This window comes from Lutra lutra, chromosome 5 (genome assembly GCF_902655055.1).
Source record: "Lutra lutra chromosome 5, mLutLut1.2, whole genome shotgun sequence".
Lineage (NCBI taxonomy): Eukaryota > Metazoa > Chordata > Mammalia > Carnivora > Mustelidae > Lutra > Lutra lutra.
Window position 1 is genome coordinate 77,607,172 of NC_062282.1, and position 18,347 is coordinate 77,625,518.

General features: G+C 46.0%; 1 protein-coding gene across 1 annotated transcript in view; it reads left to right on the forward strand.

Moving 5' to 3' along the window:
• Positions 1 to 16,784: 16,784 nt before the first annotated feature.
• CTNNA1 (catenin alpha 1) overlaps positions 16,785 to 18,347 on the forward strand; it is a 181,176-nt gene continuing 179,613 nt past the window's right edge. The window contains exon 1 of the mRNA XM_047729759.1: positions 16,785 to 16,897. The gene's annotated coding sequence lies outside the window, so the exon portion shown is untranslated. The remainder of the gene's footprint in view (positions 16,898 to 18,347) is intronic.

An 18,347-nucleotide genomic window follows, 5' to 3' on the forward strand; every position in this document is an offset into this window, starting at 1 on the left:
TCAGTGAACAGAGAAAACAGGCCTGAGGAGGGAGAGGTAAGGGCTCAAACCAGAGGCCTATTTGGGTGGGGAAAGTGTTTGTTGTGTTCATTCATTCACACATGCACTCATTCACATGCTCATCTGCTTGCAGGCATTTATTTCTTTGATCCTTGCCTTGTGCTGAGCTCCGCAGCAGCCAGAGGCACAGAGCTTTCTGATTTGCCAGTTGGGATGCCACCCTAGGGACTGCTCACCTGCTGTGGTGAAACCCGTGTTTTTCCGGTCTCTGAGGAGCAAATTACAATTGTTCAGGCACAGGGGGTAGGTATGAATTCCATGCTGCTGCCTGGGAGGGGCTGAGCTTGCAGGGGGAGGAGGTCTGGCAGGATGGGTATGTCTCGCTTTCCCACCCTCCCCCTCACGCCTGCGGCCCTGCCCCCCTTTCCTTGGGCAAACCTGCCCTTCTGCTTCTGCGTGTTTCTACTCCAGCGCCCCTTCGGTCCACAGAACAGAAGGGACGTGCAAGATGACAGCTTCTTCCTTCCTTCCTTCCATCCTTTCTCTTTCTTTTCCTTCTAGTATTTGCTGAACATCTCCCAAGAGCCTGGCACTCTACCAGGTGCCTTCCTTAAAGCTATTGAGGAGAAATGATGCTTTCCAGACAAGAAAGTATTCTGTTGTCATTCCTTTCTCTCTGGCCACAGGGAACCACGCAGAGGTGATTTTTCTCCCTCTCTCTTTTTCTCTGCCCTGGGTTCGTTTCTCTGAGGTCCCCAAAGCTGGCCTTTGGCTCCCTTCTTGGGGACAGTCCAATATAGCCCTCCCTTCCTTTCTTCATTCTGTGGTGCCTAAGGGCCAGACAAGGCCAAGGCCCTCCTGGGCCTTCTGTCTTTGCCTGTGTCCATCTGTGAGCACCGTGTCCCCTGTAGGGCCCCAGGGATCAAGCTCTCAGGCGCCAGGACACTTTCTCATAAACCCAGAGGGGACAAAAGCGCCCTAGCTTTCTGGATGCCAAAGGTTCTTTCCCATGTGGCTCTTGCTGCAATAACCTACCCCTGTTTTGTGTGTGTGTGTTTTTGGGGGGTTGGGTGTTTTTTTGGGGGGGTTGTTTCTGCCTCAGGCACATTTTCTCTTTAATTTTTGGAACCCAAATATAAGGGAAATCTCATTTGCTCTGTTCTGACTCATTTACAATTAAATACACTTGTTCCCATCTGTGTCTGTATACATCTGCATACATTTGCTATAGCATCGCCCTTAATTTTGGAAAATGATGCGGCTAGTGTTATTTTTACCCTGATTCCCAAATTGGCTGAGAAGACCAGTGGGTGTTCACCCACACAGTGACAGCCCCTCCCCCCCATCCCTGAGGGAGGTAGTGACATTTCTTCCACGGGCAGGACACACAAGCCTCTGGCCTTTACTGCTTTTTGTGGTTGCCTGTCTTAGGGCCCCAGCTACCAGGCTGTGGGGGGTTCCAGTCCATTTCCACACCAAGGCCTCATGGACCACAGATATGGGCCTTGACTCCCTAGGCCATTTGCTGGCAGCTGCTTCCCTACATACTGGAGCTGGAAAGGGGAGTGGAGGGCTTGCTGGCCCTCAAGGAAGATAATACTGAGGAAGCCCTGCCAGGTCATCTTAGCCCATCCCTCCCAGCCTGGGAGGAGGGAAGAGCTGTCTCTACTGCTCAGAGGGATATGGCGGCATGTGTGGGTGCCGCTTCACCTACATACCTAAAAATAACACACCGTGGCTGTCTCCCGCTTTCCCCCCAAAACCCAAGTTACATGCTAAAGGTATTCATGTTTAATGAGATGGTGGTGCCTCTCGGCACACTTCGAGCCCTTTGGATACTATCTCATTGAATAGTTTTATTTATACTCATATACTAAAATAGAATGTGGCCAAAGAGAATTATAGGATGCAGAAAATAAGCTGTCAGTTGCTGTCAATAAGGAAAAATAATATCAAAACAATACTCACTCTCTCCCAATCACCAACCTATTGTGGAAATTCTGTGATGGGCAATGCTGCTACTGCTGTTGATTGATCATTCAGATTTACTCAGGGAAAGGCCAGGCTTTCCTATTTTTTCTGTGTCGCTTTCAAGACCCCTAGCCTCCTTACCTCACGTTGAACCAACTGCACTCCTAAGAGGTGGCATGAGATGATGCCAGAGTCGTCCAGAGTGTCTTCCTGTTGCCTAAGGCCTCTTTAGGATGGGAAACAAGGATCCATGGCACCGGCTACAACAGAGGTTCCTCTTTGTGTGTGGCGTTGTCTTGGGCCTATGAACTCCAGGGAGATGGAGACGCTGCCATCTCCTTGCCCTCAGAGAATTGAGTGCTTGGCCAGTATTTCTAGTCCAATGTTGGGGGATCAACTAGCTTCTCTCCTCTAGTGAGTTCCTGAGTATCTGCTTTTTGAAACCTTCCTCCCAACATTCCTTGACTGGTTGAGGTCTTATCTCCTGACCAGTGAGTTGCTGCTACACACACACACACACACACACACACACACACCATTCATCATTTTTTTGCAGTTGTGGGCAGAGTCACATGCTCAGTAAGCCATCAAACCTATTATACATGGACATGTTTGCCTAGGTTCTAGCCCTACAGTGCCTCGTAGAATTTCTTCTCTTTTGCCTAGTTAACTCCTTGTCATGTTGCAGGTCTTTTTTTTTTTTTTTTTTTTAAGATTTTATTTATTTATTTATTTGACAGAGAGAGGGAGAGGGAACACAAGCAGAGGGAGTGGGAGAGGGAGAAGTAGGCTTTCCGCTGAGCTCAGATGCTCAGAGAGCATCCCAGAGAAAGCATGGTCTTGGTGTGGATGCTGTGATGGGTCTCAAGGTGGATCAGCTCTGTTCACTCCAACAGTTCTCTCAAAGGGAAATCTGAGCAGCATGTCTCCATGGTCACCACAGCTGTGTGATGCCCCTGGACTCAGACTGCATGGGTCCAGCATCCTGGTCTGGCACTTTCTGGCTCAGTGACCCTTGTCAAATTATTCTGCTTCCCGGTGTGCCTTAATTTCTTTATAAAACAGGAGTGATGATGTTAATTCCTAGCTTATAGGGTGTTACATAAATGAGCTAATATATATGAAGTGCTTAGAACATTACCTGTCCTAAAGTGTGCTGTTTGTAAGAATTTGCTAGTATAACCATGAAGTGTTTACTGTGATGCAGGCTCAGTGATAATGAGAATTCAGATCAAATGCTAGGCAGTGCTGCCTCCTGATCAGCCCTTTGCCCGTGGCGCCGGCTCTGGCTCCTTTCTGAGACAAGGGTTCCCTCTTGGCCCTTGTCTTCAAGGATAGCATCTTCATCGTCCTCGTTATCAAAAATTGCCATCATCTTCAGCATCATCAGTATCAGCTTCATAATCATCCACAAGGACTTTATTAAAAGCATCTAATTACACATTCTGCTGTTCTGTATTTTAGACAACAATAATTACACATGCTTCTAGGAGCTTCGCAACTAAATCTTGGACGAGCATGTTAAGGCCTCCTGAATAGCAGAATAAAGGCACTGCTAACAGAGCAACTCACTCCCGATGGTGTCTACTTGGGCAGGCTGCTGGACCTCTCTGAGTCTCATTGATAGGAAAAGAATTGCTTTCCTTCACCCCTGACTCTAGTGCGATAAAGTCCGGGGACATGTTTGGAGGAGTGGAAGTGCTGTGCAGACTTCAGCTGGCACTTCTCCAGGCCTCCTGGATGGATCCTCCCAGAGTTGATAGTGAGCTTCTCCCGGACTTCTCACCCATGAATTAACTGCTGCTGTCCACGTGGGAGTACATGGATGGTGAGAACCAGGGTCTTTTCGGCCAAACCCACCCCCTTTTGCTCTGCACAATCAGAATTTAATATGGTGCTATTTTCCTGGTTTGGCCCATACCTGCCCTCTGTACTCTAGGTCTAGATTTATGACAACCCCTTCTACCATGGCCAGAAACATGACCAAGGCAAATTCATGTTTCTCTGAACCACATTTTTCTTTTTCTTTCTTTCTTTCTTTCTTTCTTTCTTTCTTTCTTTCTTTCTTTCTTTCTTCCTTTCTTTCTTTCTTTCAAGATTCTATTTATTTATTTGACAGACAGGGATCACAAGTAGGCAGAGAGAGAGGGGCGGGGGGGGGGGGGAAGCAGGCTCCCTGCTGAGCAGAGAGCCCAATGCAGGGCCCAGTCCCAGGACGCTGAGATCATGACCAGAGCTGAAAGCAGAGACTTAACCCACTGAGCCACCCAGGCGCCCCTGAACCACATTTTTCTACCTAATTGGTCAACAAACATGGAGGAGGTGCCTACTGTGTGCTGATCACTTTCTTGTGTCCTAGGGAGAAGGAGGTAAATGACTGCCTGCATTTAGGAGCTCACAGACATGGGCCAGTGGGGTAGATGACAGGTAAACATCGCATTGCAGTACCGTGAAATGAGCCTTGACAGACGTGTATATGAGGCTTGAAAATCTGGGAGGATTTCAGAATCTGGAAGAAAAGGGAGAATACAGTGTGGGACTGAGGAGACTGGCGGCTGGAAAAGGAGGAAAGTTATTCCAGGTTGAACCAATTAGGGGCTTCCATTAGCAAAGCAGGTCTGAAGACCTCCATACACCTCCATCCCTTCAAAGCTTAGGGAATAATTCAGGAATGGATTGGGGTGAGGTTGGAAAGATAGGCCAAGACTATTCATTTGTTCAGTACCTACTGTGTGCCAGACATTGTTGTGAGTACTGGGGATAAAACAGTAAACAAGACAGCCAAGAACCAAGCTGTCAAGCCACATTGTAGAGGGAGAAGACCAACAATTAGCAAGGCGATAAACAACTAATTTTGGATGGTAACATAAGCTTTGAAGAAAATACAGTGGGGTAATGGGATAGGTCGTGACTATCCAGCTACCTTAGAAGGCATTGTCAGGGAGACCAAATTAGGAAGGCAACATTTAGTTTGAGACCCAAACAATAAGAAGGCACCACCACTGGGATGTCTGGGGAAAGAGCCCTCTGGACAGGGCGACAGCTGGTGGAATGGAGTAATCCCTAAGGGTCCTGTGGGCCACACTAAATTGTTTAGTTTTTTTGTTTTTTTTTTTTTTTTTCTTGTAACCATGGGAAGCTGTTTGAGGCAGGAAGGACTACCTAGGCCACATTTTAGAAATCTCACCCTGGTGTCCTGGGCCTTGGCCTCTGTGCAACTGGGATCCTTGGTATGCCCAGTTATGGAGGCGCGGATAAGTTGTTGCTCAGCACCACAAGCATATGTCTTCTGAATTTGTGACTTTTGCTGGTCCTGCGTTGGGCTGCATATAGTGGGAAGACACAGCGATAGAGTAGCCAAATTCATTTGCAAAACTGGCCCTCCCTTAACCTAGAAAGTCCTGAAACGAATTTCATGGAGGGCATAATGTCTACTTTCAGTTAGATCTGCTATGCTTAATGAAGTATGGCAGGTTGTGAGGGCTCAGGCTGTCTCCTCTTTGTGTCCGGAGAAGTTTCTTAACTCTTGATCTGGCCTGGTCTTTCTCCTGCTTCAAGTCCTTTAACAGTTTCCTGCTGCCCTCAGAATGAAGTTCTAAAGAATTATTAGTAGAGTATGATTCTAATTCTGCCTACTTCTCCATTCTCTTTGACCTTGCTGTGCCTTTCTACTCTGTAGACCAGCCATATGGAACAGGTTGCTTTTTCCAGAATCCACAATGTTCTGTTGTCTCCATGCCTTTACATAGACCATTCCCTTGCTCTGGAATGCCTTCCCTTCTCCTCCAGCTCCCCTCATCTGGCTAACTTCTACTTATCCTTCAGGACTCAGCTTAGATGTCAGAAGGTCTTTCCTGACCTATGGAGCTAGGACTGGCCCACAGTACTCTTCCCTTTCTTTTTCCCCGTGCTTTATTGAGGTATAATTGACAATCTTCCTCTCCTCCCCACCCCCCCACTTACTGCATACCTGAAGCTCATCCTTCAGGGCTCCTAAGTCCTCCCAGACACTATCAGACTCCCCTCCTATTGAGTCACATTATTTTTCTGCCGTAGCTTATATCTCAATGAGTAATGATGGGTCTGTGAGGGTGTTTAATTGATAAGTCTCCTCCACTAATTTATAAACACCATGGGGATATGTGCCTTGTTTGTTTACTTCACCATGGTATCTTAAGAGCTTGGCACATAAATATTTACTAAATGGATGGATGGATGGATGGATGGAATTCTTCTGGGTTCCTATATCACATGGAGGTTTCTCCCAGCACAGTTCTTAGCTCATTATAAAAGCCTACATACTGGGACGCCTGGGTGGCTCAGTTGGTTGGACGACTGCCTTCGGCTCAGGTCATGATCCTGGAGTCCCAGGATCGAGTCCCACGTTGGGCTCCCGGCTCCGCGGGGAGTCCGCTTCTCTCTCTGACCTTCTCCTCGCTCATGCTCTCTCTCACTGTTTCTCTCTCAAATAAATAAATAAAATCTTTAAAAAAAAAAAAAAAGCCTACATACTCTTCTGTCTCTCCAGTTGACTTGTAAGCTCCTTGAGGGGAGGAATTATGTTTTTTGTTTTTTCGTTTTTGTTTTTGTTTTTGTTTTTTTTTTAAGATCTTATTTATTTATCTGACAGAGAGGGAACACAAGCAGGGAGAGTGGGAGAGGGAGAAGCAGACTCCTGCTGAGCAGGGAGCTTGGAAGCGGGGCTCGATCCCAGGACCCTGGGATCGTGACCTGAGCTGAACAAAGACGCTTAATGACTGAGCCACCCGGGGATCCCAGGAATTATGTTTTTCTCACCATGATTTCCCAGTGCTTGGTACATTGCCTGGCAATTAGGCACTACAAAAATATTTTGAATGAATGAATGATGATAGGCAATCACTTATGTTCCCTTAGACTCCATTCTTAATACAACAAAGTGACCTTTTAAAAATGTGAATCAGATCATGTTCACTCTACTTGTTAATCCCCCCCAGGGGCCTCCCATTGCTCTGAAAGAACAACCTGTGCTCCTTACCATCACCTACAGGGTCTCGCATGATTTGGCTCCTGCCTACCTTTCTGACCTCATCTACTACTCTTTTGCTCATTTACTATCCCTCAGGGCCCTGGCCTTCCTTCTGCTCCTTGAATCTGCCAGGCTTACTCCCATCCTGGGGCTTTTGCACCTGCTTCTCCTCCTGTGGGACATTCAGCTTCATCACCAGCCTCTTCTGTTCGTTCAAGTCTCAGCACAAACATCATCTTTTTAGTGAGGCCTTTCCTGAGCTCTCTATCTAAATGAGCCTGTCTTTTCCCAGTCACTCTCATCATGTACCCCTATCTGAAATCATTCTGTCCCTTTAATTATTACCTGTTTACCTGTCTTCCTTCCTTTCTAGAGTGTAGATTTCACCAGGGCTGCCTACTACTGGATCTACCGGGTCTGGTACCATATGTATCATACAGTAGGTATTCCAAAATATTTGTTGCTTGAGGAAGCGAATGGATGCATGAATATGATCTTAGCCTTCTGTGATAGAGGGGCAGGTTCTGCCAGACTCCCAGGCCAGACAGAAGAGTGATTTATCGCGATTAAAGATATAAAGACGCTGGATTGGTAAGAACCAATAGAGGGAGTCAGGATGGAATGTGGGTTTGCTATGACCCACTGGGAGCTCACAAGTCCAGGGATCCCAGGGCCTACTCAGCCAGCCTGAGTCCTCAACCTGGAACCAGATTCAGTCTGGGTGAGCAAAAAACAAAGGCCGCCGTGGCTTCCATTTTAAGTTCTCCTGTATTCAGAATGTTTATGTGGGGACTTATGGGGCATGTAAAGATTCCTGGCAGATGTATCTCTCTGCTCCGTTCCAGTGGAATTTATTTTCTCAAAGTTTCTTGGAATCTAGAGAAATTGTTGTCAGGCAACACAAGCAATGAATGGAGACACGTGACTCATTCACCAGTACATCTGAGATCTAAAGTGCATTAGTTTAATTCCATTTATGCTACAATGCAACAATTCTTATTTTGATAGCACTTTTCATACTCGTATAAAAATCTAAAAATGCCAGACAAAAAAAGTATTTTTAGAATGGTGAATACAAAGAACCAGGTTTTCATAATAGAGCCCACTGATAGTTTTAAAGAGAAGAATAAAGCCCATCCCTCCTTCCTCCATTCCCCTCCCCTTTTTAAAAAGACTTATTTTTAGATATAATTTTGCTGGGTTGGCACAGTCTTTAACTTTTTTCCTTTCAAGTCTTGTTCTCCATTGTCATTAACAAAAATAAGAGCATAGAAAAGGTGGGAAGTGTTTGTTTCTGTGTACACATCTTTGATGTATCAGAGAGGAGAGTAGCATGAACACCCATTGTTGACTGATTTTAAGAACTAAATCTTTTTTTTTTAAGATTTTATTTATTTATTTGACAGACAGAGATCACAAGTAGCCAGAGAGGCAGGCAGGGAGAGAGGGAGAAGCAGGCTCCCCACTGAGCAGAGAGCCTGATGTGGGGCTCGATCCCAGGACCCTGGGATTGTGACCTGAGCCGAAGGCAGATGCTTAACAACTGCGCACGCGCGCGCACACACACACACACACACACACACACACACACACACACACACACACTGAGCCACCCAGGCAACCCCGATTGACTTTTTTGATTGCTTTTCTATAACATTCTTGGTGTGGTTTACCTCTCGTGATTATGTTGCATTGTGTTCAACAACCTGAAGTGAATTGAACCCTTACCAAATGGAAGCCTCAAACCAGATGTCATGGGAGCCTGGGTGGCTCAGTGGGTTAAGCCTCTGCCTTTAGCTCAGGTCGTGATCTCAGTGTCCTGGGATCAAGCCCCACGTCGGCTCTCTGGTGGGTGGGGAGCCTGCTTCTCCCCCACTCTTTCTGCCTGCCTCTCTGCCTACTTGTGATCTCTCTCTCTGTCAAATAAATAATAAATAAAAAATCTTAAAAAAAACTTTATAAAAAAACCAGATGTTATTAGTTGACCTTAGTGAACAATTCCTTGGCTTCAGTGCCACTTGGTTTTCCTCCCCTATCTATGGCCACTCATTCTTTTTTTTTTTTTTAAGATTTAATTTTTTTTTTTTTAGGATTTTATTTATTTATTTGATAGACAGAGATTACAAGTAGGCAGAGAGACAGTCAGAGAGAGGAGGAAGCAAGCTCCCTGCTGAGCAGAGAGCCTGACGTGGGGTCGATCCCAGGACTCTGGGATCATGACCTGAGCTGAAGGCAGAGGCTTTAACCCACTGAGCCACCCAGGTGCCCCTAAGATTTAATTTTTTATTTGACAGACAGATCACAAGGAGGTAGAGAGGCAGGCAGAGAGAGGGAGAGGAGGAAGCAGGCTCCCCGCTGAGCAAAGAGCCCGATGTGGGGCTTGATCCCAGGACCCTGGGATCATGACCTGAGCCAAAGGCAGAGGCTTAACCCACTGAGCCACCCAGGCGCCCCGCCACTCATTCTTTTTTAAGGTTGTATTTATTTAGGTAATCTCAGCACGCAACAAGGGGCTCGAACTCTTTACCCCAAGATCAAGAGTTGCACACTCTCCTGACTGAGCCAGCCAGAGGCCCCTGGACATATTTTTAAAGTGCATTTTATGTTCCAGGAACTGTGCTAAATTATAGAAGCGGAGATATGAAAAAGTCAGACAAGACTCTGTCTGCATGCATGGAACTTAGAATCTAATGGCGGAGAGAGAAAATAAACCAGTAAACAAGGTAATTCTAGAGAGGAATGAGTACTATCGAGAGTAGAAATACAGTACTGTGGTAAGGAGTGACTGGGGTATGGGGGTGTGGTCATGGAAGGCCTCTCTGACCAGGTGATGGCAAAAATGGTCTCAAGAATGAGAAGTGGAGGCCAGGCTGAATAAGTAGAGCACAGTGGATTTTCAGGGCAATGAAAAAGTAAAAATACTTTGTATGATGGTATAATGACAGATGCATGTTATTACACATCTGTCCGCACCTGTGGAATACACACCAAGAGTCAACCTTAAGGTAAACTGTGATTTGGGGTGATGAGGATGTGTCAGTACAGGCTCAGCAGTTGTAACAAATGCACTACTCTGGTGGGGAATATTGATAATGGCAGCGGCTATGACTGTGTGGGGACAAAGACTACATGGGAAATCTCTCTCTCTCTCAATTTTGCTGTGAACCTAAAACTGTTCTAAAAAGAATAAATTATTTTAGGGGGCAGCTGGGTAGCTCAGTCAATTAAGTGTCTGCCTTTGGGTCAGGTCATGATACTTCGAGTCCTGGGATCAGCCCCACATCAGGCTCCCTGCTGAGCAGGGATCCTGTTTCTCCCCTCCTCCCCACTCCAGCTCTCTCTATCTCTAAGTCTCTCAAATAAATAAATTAAATCTTACCAAAAAAAAGAATAAAGTATTTTAAAAAGTGGCTGAAAAGATTGGGGGAAAAAAACAGTATAAGTGATCTAAAAAATCCAGTATATAAGTAGATGCTAAATAATATACTTAATTAAAAAAAAGACTAAGAAGGAGGCAAGATGAAGAGTTAGGGCAAAGAAATTCGCAAGTACAGGGTGCAGGAAATGACAAGATCCTAATGTAGGAAATGAATTGGTGGGGTGCCTGGGTGGCTCACTGGGTTGAGCCTTTGCCTTCAGCTCAGGTCATGATCTCAGGGTTCTGGGATCGAGCCCTGCATGGGGCTCTCTGCTCAGTGGAGAGCCTGCTTCCCCCTCTCTCTCTGCCTGCCTCTCTGCCTACTTGTGATCTCTTTCTCTCTCTGTCAAATGAATAAATAAAATCTTAAAAAAAAAAAAAAGGAAAAGAATTGGCTCATTTCAGAGTTTTATTTATTTATTTGACAGAATGTGCACAAGCAGGGGGAGGGAGAGGGAGAAGCAGGCTCCCCATGGAGTGGGGGGGCGGGGTTTGAAGAATTGATGAATTTTAGGAAAGGAAAGGAGGGCTCTGGGTTGCAGGAGGGAGTTCTGTCCTGTTCTGGCTCCTCTTCCTCTTAAAAGCTGGTCTTGGGGGGCACCTGGGTGGCTCAGTGGATTAAGCCGCTGCCTTCGGCTCAGGTCGTGATCTCAGGGTCCTGGGATCGAGTTCGCATCGGGCTCTCTGCTCAGCAGGGTGCCTGCTTCCCTCTCTCTCTCTCTGCCTGCCTCTCCATCTACTTGTGATCTCTCTCTGTCAAATAAATAAATAAAATCTTTAATTTATTATTAAATAAATTAAATAAATAATTTAATAAATAAATTATATATAAATAAATTAAATAAATAATTTAATAAATAAATCATATATAAATAAATTAAATAAATAATTTAATAAATAAATCATATATAAATAAATTAAATAAATAATTTAATAAATAAATTATATATAAATAAATTAAATAAATAAATTAATTAATTAAATAAATTAAATAAAGGGGGGGGGCTCGATTCCAGGACCCTGAGACCATGACCTGAGCCAAAGGCAGTTGCTTAACGAACTGAGCCACCCAAGCGCCCCTCCAAAGTAAAAACAAAAATTTTTTTTTCAAAATAAAATTTTCAAAAACAAAATATGATCATGCTATCTCTTTGTTTAAAATCCTTTGTGATGTCCCATTCCCCTCACAATAAAGTGTAAGGCCTTACAAAGTCCTCTCCAGTCTGGCCTCTACCTACCTTACCAGTTTCCGAATCACAGAACTTCTTTTCCTGGAATGGGACTCATGGCCTTCAAACTTCCTTGTCCCTTGGTCTAGAACGAAACTCTTTCCTTCCCTCCCTATCCATCTTGCCAATGTCTTTTTTAAGGTCCCACTTATTTTTTCATTCATTTGACAAATATTTATTGAGAGATCTGCTATGTACCAGGCACTCTTCTAGGCACTGAACAAAACAGAAACACTAGCCCTCACGAGGTTTTAAATTCTAGTGGAAGACAGGAGAAAACGGTAAGTTAAAAAATAAATATATGTATGACATTACATGTCAGATGGTGATATGCCCTAAGCAGAAATATAAACCAAGAAAAAAGGAATGGGAATGTTGGGGGAAGGGGTTGCAATTTTAAATAGGGTGGCCAAGAGGAAGCCTCCCAAAAAGTGATAGCTGAGCCTAGACCTGGGGGAGGTGAGAGAGTGAATCAGGCAGCTATTTGGAGGAGAACATTCCAGGCAGAAAGTAAAGGCCCTAAGGCGAGAGCCTGCCTCATGGGTTCCAGGAATAGTAAAGAGGCCAGTGTGTCAGAGAAATGTGTAGGAGCAGGAGAGGTCTCCCGGCCCTTATATGGACCTTGCCTTTTACTCTGGGTGGGATGGGAGCCAATGGAGACTTTTGGGCAGAGTAGGAATGACATGTTTGGACTTATATTTTAACAGGATCACTCCAGCTGCCGAATTAAGACTAGACTGAGGGAAGCAAGGGCAAAAGCAAGGAGACCAGTGAGGAGGCTCCTGTGAAATTCAAGTAAGAGATGATGATGGCTTGATTCAGGATGGTAAAAGTGGAAATAGTAAAAAAAGTAAAAAAATATATAGGTACACACACTGAATATATTTTGAAGGTAAAGGCCCAGATTTGTTGAGGAACTAGATATAAAATGTGTGAGGTAATGAACATAGTCAAGGATGACTCCAAAGTTTTTGGCCTAAACAACTAGAGGAATGGAGTTGCCATTTAAAAAAAAAAAGATTTTATTTATTTATTTGAGAGAGAGAGCGAGCATGAGCCAGAAGGAAGGGCAGAGAGAGAGGGAGAAGACTACCGCTGAGCAGGGAGCCTGATGCAATGCGGACTGAATCCCAGGACTCTGGGATCATGACCTGAGCATTAGGCAGACGCTTAACCAACTGAGCCACCCAGGTGCCCCTGGAGTTGTCATTTAATGAAATGAAGAAAACTGTGGGGTCAGCAGGTTTGGACAGAGTTATCAGGAAATCAGTTTTAGACTTCTAGACATATGAAGTGCGAGATACCTAGATGCCTACTAGGTATTCAAATGGAGTTATCAATTAGGGAAATGGATATGTGAGTTTAGAACTCAGGAGAAAGGTTCAGCTTGTGATATAAACCTGGAATTGTCAGCATACTTAACGCCAAAAGACTGGATGAGATCACTAGCAGGATTATGGCAAACAGAAAAAGAGGTCCAAGGATGGAATCCTGGGACACTTTAACAACAGTTCTTTTTTTTTTTTTTTTAAGATTTTATTTATTTGAAAGAGATCACAAGTAGGCAGAGAGGCAGGCAGAGAGAGAGGGGGAAGCAGGCTCCCTGCTGAGCAGAGAGCCCAATGCAGGGCTTGATCCCAGAAACCTGGGATCATGACCTGAGCCAAAGGCAGAGGCTTTAACCCACTGAGCCACCCAGGCACCTCTTTAACAGCAGTTTTTAAACTTTCTGATCTCAAGAATCTTCTACACTCTTAAAACTTTTTGAGGATCACAAAGGGCTTTTGTTCATGTGAGTTTTATCAATCAATGTTTACTGTATTATTAAATTGTCATAAATATCATTTAAAGAAAAATGGCAATGTGTTTTAAAATAAAAGGAAATTCGGGGAGATGTGTCATTATTTTGCCTTTTTGCAAATCTCTTTACTGTCTGGCTTAATAAAAGGTAACTGGATTCTCTGTCTGCCTCTGCATTCTTTGTGATGCCCTATTATATACATCATGTAGTCTGGAATACTATACTGTACACCATGAGAGACTGGGAGTGAAAAGACAAATGATATTCTAATATTATGAAAATAGTTTCCACCTTACTACTCCCTGGAATGGGACTTAGGTGTCCCTGGACTACACCTTCAGAACTGCTGCTCTAACATTTAGAGGTTGGGAGGTTTTAGAAGGAATCTCCAAAGGAGAGTAAGTTGGAGCCAGGGAGGCTGGAACAAACTCAGAAGAGCCTAGTGCCCTAGAGGCCAAATGAAGATAATGTTTCAGGAAGAGTGATTAAGCACTGATGATGATACAAGTCAGCTGTGCACAGAGAATGACCAGTGGATATAGCATCATGGAGGTCATCAGGGACCTTAATAAAAGCAGTTCTGATGGAGAGGTGAGTGCTAAAGTGTGACTGGAGTGGGTTATAGCATAAAGATCCCTTCCTCAGGTCACTGAACCCAGACTAGGGTAATTTCCCCCCAAAATCTACTTGTATCTCTCTTTTATCTTTACACTTGACTTTCTTTTTAGTTTACCTGTTTTCTTTTTATGTTTTAAGATTTTATTTGTCAGAGAGAGAGGGCAAAGCAGTGGGGGAGGAGGCAGAACAGGCAGAGGGAGAAGCGGAGTCCCTGATGAGCAAGGAGCTGGATGTGGGACTGGATCCCAGGACCCTGGGGTCATGACCTGAGCTGAAAGCAGATGCTTAACCAACTGAGCCACCCAGGCATCCAGAGAGTTAATCTGTTTTAATAGCTGTTTCTTCCATTATATTTTAAGTTGTGGGAGAACAGGATCAGCTTAGTTTTATTTATTGTCATCCTCCCTGGCACAAAGCAAGTGCCTAAGACACAACAAATGCTCAAGTCTTCCCTGGTAAACTTTTCAAGGCTTCTCAAAGGTAGAAGTCTGATTCCCCTTAGCTTACAGGATGCACTGTAAGTCTGTCTTCATATCCTTTTTGTCACCTGATCCCCCCTCTTCCCAAAATATCCCTGCACTTTCATTTTTAGGGCCTTTGTATTGCTCTAACAAAATATCACAGACTAGGTAGTATAAACAACAGAAATATATTTCTTATAGTTCTGGAGGCTGTAAAGTCCCAGATCAAGTCATCAGCGTGGTCATGTTCTGGTAAAAGCTCTCTTCCTCGTATACAGTCTGATCCTTTTTGCTCTGTCCTCATATGGCAGAAGGGACAAGGAATATCTCTGGGGCCTCTTTTATAAGGGCACTAATTCCATTCCCAAGGGCTCTACCCTCATGTCCTCATCACCTCTCAGAGGCTGCATTTCTTAATACACCACTCTTGGCATTAGGTTTTCAACGTATGAATTTTGAGGGATGCAAATATTAAACCTAAGAGCCTTATGCTTAGAAAGACTTCGTTAATGCTCCACTGTTGCTGTTTTGAAATTGTTCATAATTTTTGAACAAGGGGCCTCACAAATTAAGTAGCTGCTCCTGAGTGAAGTGATAGATATACAGAGCTATGGAGCATCATCCTTTAACTGTTGCTTTTTGGTTCACACAGATATTTATTGACTGATTACTATGTTCTGAGGTAGCCAAGTGTAGTGGGGGGAAGCCATGGCCACTCCAGGCAGGGGAGACCACAGGAGCAAAGACTCTGAAGACAGAAACAGAATGGGGTGTAGAAGGACAACAATGGCCTTATTACGGTCTTTCTCTTTAAGTTTGTGCTTTCCATTCATAGTCTATTGCCTCCTGTTGTCCACATCTCTTCTTTCTGTCTTTTAAAGTGTTTTTTTTTTTTTTAAAGATTAAAAAAATTTTATTTGAGAGAGCGGGAGTATGAGACAACACACAGTGGGGGGAGGGGAAGAGGACCAGAGGGAGAGGGACAAGCAGACTCTGCGCTGAGCAGGGAGGCCAAGGTGGGGATTGGTCTCACTACCTTGAGATCATGACTTGAGCAGAAACCAAGAGTTGACGGATAACCACTGAGCCACCCAAGTGCTGGATCCACATCTCTCAACAAGCACAAACCCATAGTACTTTGAATTACGGTGGGCACATTCACCTGTGGATGTTAACTGTCCTGGGATGAGTACTGAGCCGGGTGCTGTAGGGAATACCAGTTCTGTCTTTCTGGAGTTTGCATTTCCTCGGGGAGGGGGAGATGTGAGTAGTAAAATGTAAATATGTTGAGGCCAGTCTCCCTAGCACCCTGTTAAATAATGGCTCAGCACCAAGGTGGCAGTGGGTATGGTCTTGCTTTATTTTGGATTTCTAGGCCAATATTGAAATCAGTCTTGTTCCTCATCCCATGATGGAGTTGAAACCTCGTTAGGGTTTTCTATACCAGGCTGATAATTAGTATGTAATTGTTTTGTTTGTTTTTTGTTTTGTTTTGAAGTTTTTTTAGTGCATTCGCCAGAAGATAAGGAGGAGTGGGAATAACATTGTCTAAATGGCTGGAGGGATAGGGATAGCAGCGGGTCCATCAAGTGTGTGTGTGTGTGTAGGGGCCCAGTCTCAGGAGGGGACGCTCCTGTGACAGGCTTCTTGTCTAGCAACAGGAGGGCTCTTGGCTTCCGGATCTGTGAAGTGAGGGGATGGGTTAGATGACTTCAAGGAAGCCTCCCACATCACACTGTAAAATCCCTGGAGTCGGATTCTGGCAACACTCCGCTTCAGCTGCGAGGCCACTTTCCTTCCGTAAAACAAATGGGGGGGCCTAGAGTACTTTTCTGGAAGCCTGTTACTCGGAATCACCTGTGGCACTCCTCAGCGGAGCGTCCCCGGGACTGCGTCGCCCCACCGGGTCCGGGACTCACCGGCTGGGGGAGGGAGGTGTGGAGCCAGCGCGGCAGCATCCTGAGCCTCACCTGTGCGCGGAGCAGTGACTCACCTGCCCTCCCCCGCTCCCGGGCTGTTCCAGCAGTCACCGCTCCTCCTTCCTCTGGGAAGGGGGGGGGTCACTCCCGGCCTGAACGCCCATTAGGGGCCTGGGATGAAGTAACTCGGGGGCACAGGGCGGAAAGCAAGAGATCCTCTTGCGACTTCCGGCTCAGCGTCGCCAGGGTCTCTCGGTCGGGGTCTCACCCCCAAAGCGAGGGTCGAGAAAGCGGGGCGGCGGCGGGAGGCGCCGGGAAGAGCGCTCCGGAGGGAGGTGCTCGGAAGGGCGGGCCGGGGGCGGGGGCGCCTGGCGGCCCATTTCCTCCTCGGAGTCGGACTGGAGGGAGACAAAGCGGCGGCCGTCGGCTTTGGGCCTCGGGAATCTTCCTGCGCTCGCCCCACTCGCCGCAGGTAACTCTCTTCAGGCGGGCCCGGGCTCCGAGCCGAGGGGCTCCTCCTGCATGCATGCGGGCGGGCGGCCGGCGGTCTCCTCCGCGACCCCGCCCTGAATCGGGCTCCTGGCGGGTTGCGGTGCGGCGTCCGGCCGGCTGCTTCCCTTGCGGGGCCCCTGGCCTGCGTTCTGGCCCGGCGGGCGGGGCCGACGCTTCCTGGCGCTTGGGAAGTTGAGGGGCCGCGGAGGCTGGAGCTGAGCGAGCGGCGGGCCCCGCGCGGATGCGGCGCTTTCTCTCGAGAAACTTTCTCCCGGTTTTTAAACTTTGTCCCGGCCGACTCGGTGCGCGCGCCGGGCCCCCTCGGCCGCCTTCCCCTGTGGAGGAGAGCCTGCGCGCTGTTTCCGGTGCGGGAGTGGCGGGGAGCTGAGCTTCCCTGTGAAGTGATTGTGGTTTGTGGTTTCCGTGGTCGCACCCTCCTCCTCCTCCCCCCGCCACCGAAACTTGTTGGTCTGGTAGCCTTGAGGTTCGCTGAGGCCGCGCTCCGGCTCGCCGGGCCCCCCGCGAAGGTGCGAGTGGGGTGCCGCCTTTCTCCGACCGGGTCTGGCTGGGAAGGTGCGCCACACCCGAGTGGACTTTTGGCGTGTACCGAGTTAACCTTTGTTGTGAAATTACTCAGACTTCTTGTGCTGGTGGGTAGGACGTGCCTCACTCTGGTTCGTCCTTTTGCCCGGGGGGCGTTGAACTCTTCTTGTTGACTTTTAAAGGAGTGTGCGTGTGTGAAGCACTTGTTGGAAAAAATGTGGACAGAATGCCTGACCCTGGCTCGCCAGGAATGGCTTCCCAACAATGCAAGCGGCAGTTGGCTCGAGCCAGGATTGGCAGACACCCTCTTATGTCCTCTTGCGTCTTCGGAACATTTGTATTATTTATTTATTTTTGGTGTTTATTTTGAACAGAATTTACAATTTAGAAGAATGAGTTATGTGAAGTTTCCAACTAAATTAAGGACATTTCGTATTTATGTTGAAGGAAACGCTTACATCATTCTATTGTTGCAACAGGATAACCATTTCCATGAGAGAATATTTTATTTAGCAGTGACTTTTGAAGTGACTGTACAGGTTTATGTTACTTTAGGAAAATGTAAGTTAAATTAATTAGGATGTGTTATTTTGTTTTACAAGACGAAAGAAATTATCCAAACCTCTGCTTAATTATGTACCCTTCTTGACTCTTATTAAGTTAAATAATTTTTATCCGCTTTTTTTTTTAAGGGCCCGCCCATGACGTAAGATATGGGCTGTGTTCCCAAGAGCTCTTAGTGTAATGTAGGGAAGGCATATATACCTCCCCATGCAGTGTAAGGCAGACTGTTAAAAGTGCCATAATAATAGTTGTGCATGGGTCATATCTTCTTTACTACTAAGGATAGAAAAACAAACAAACAAAAAAACAAACCCAAAACTCGT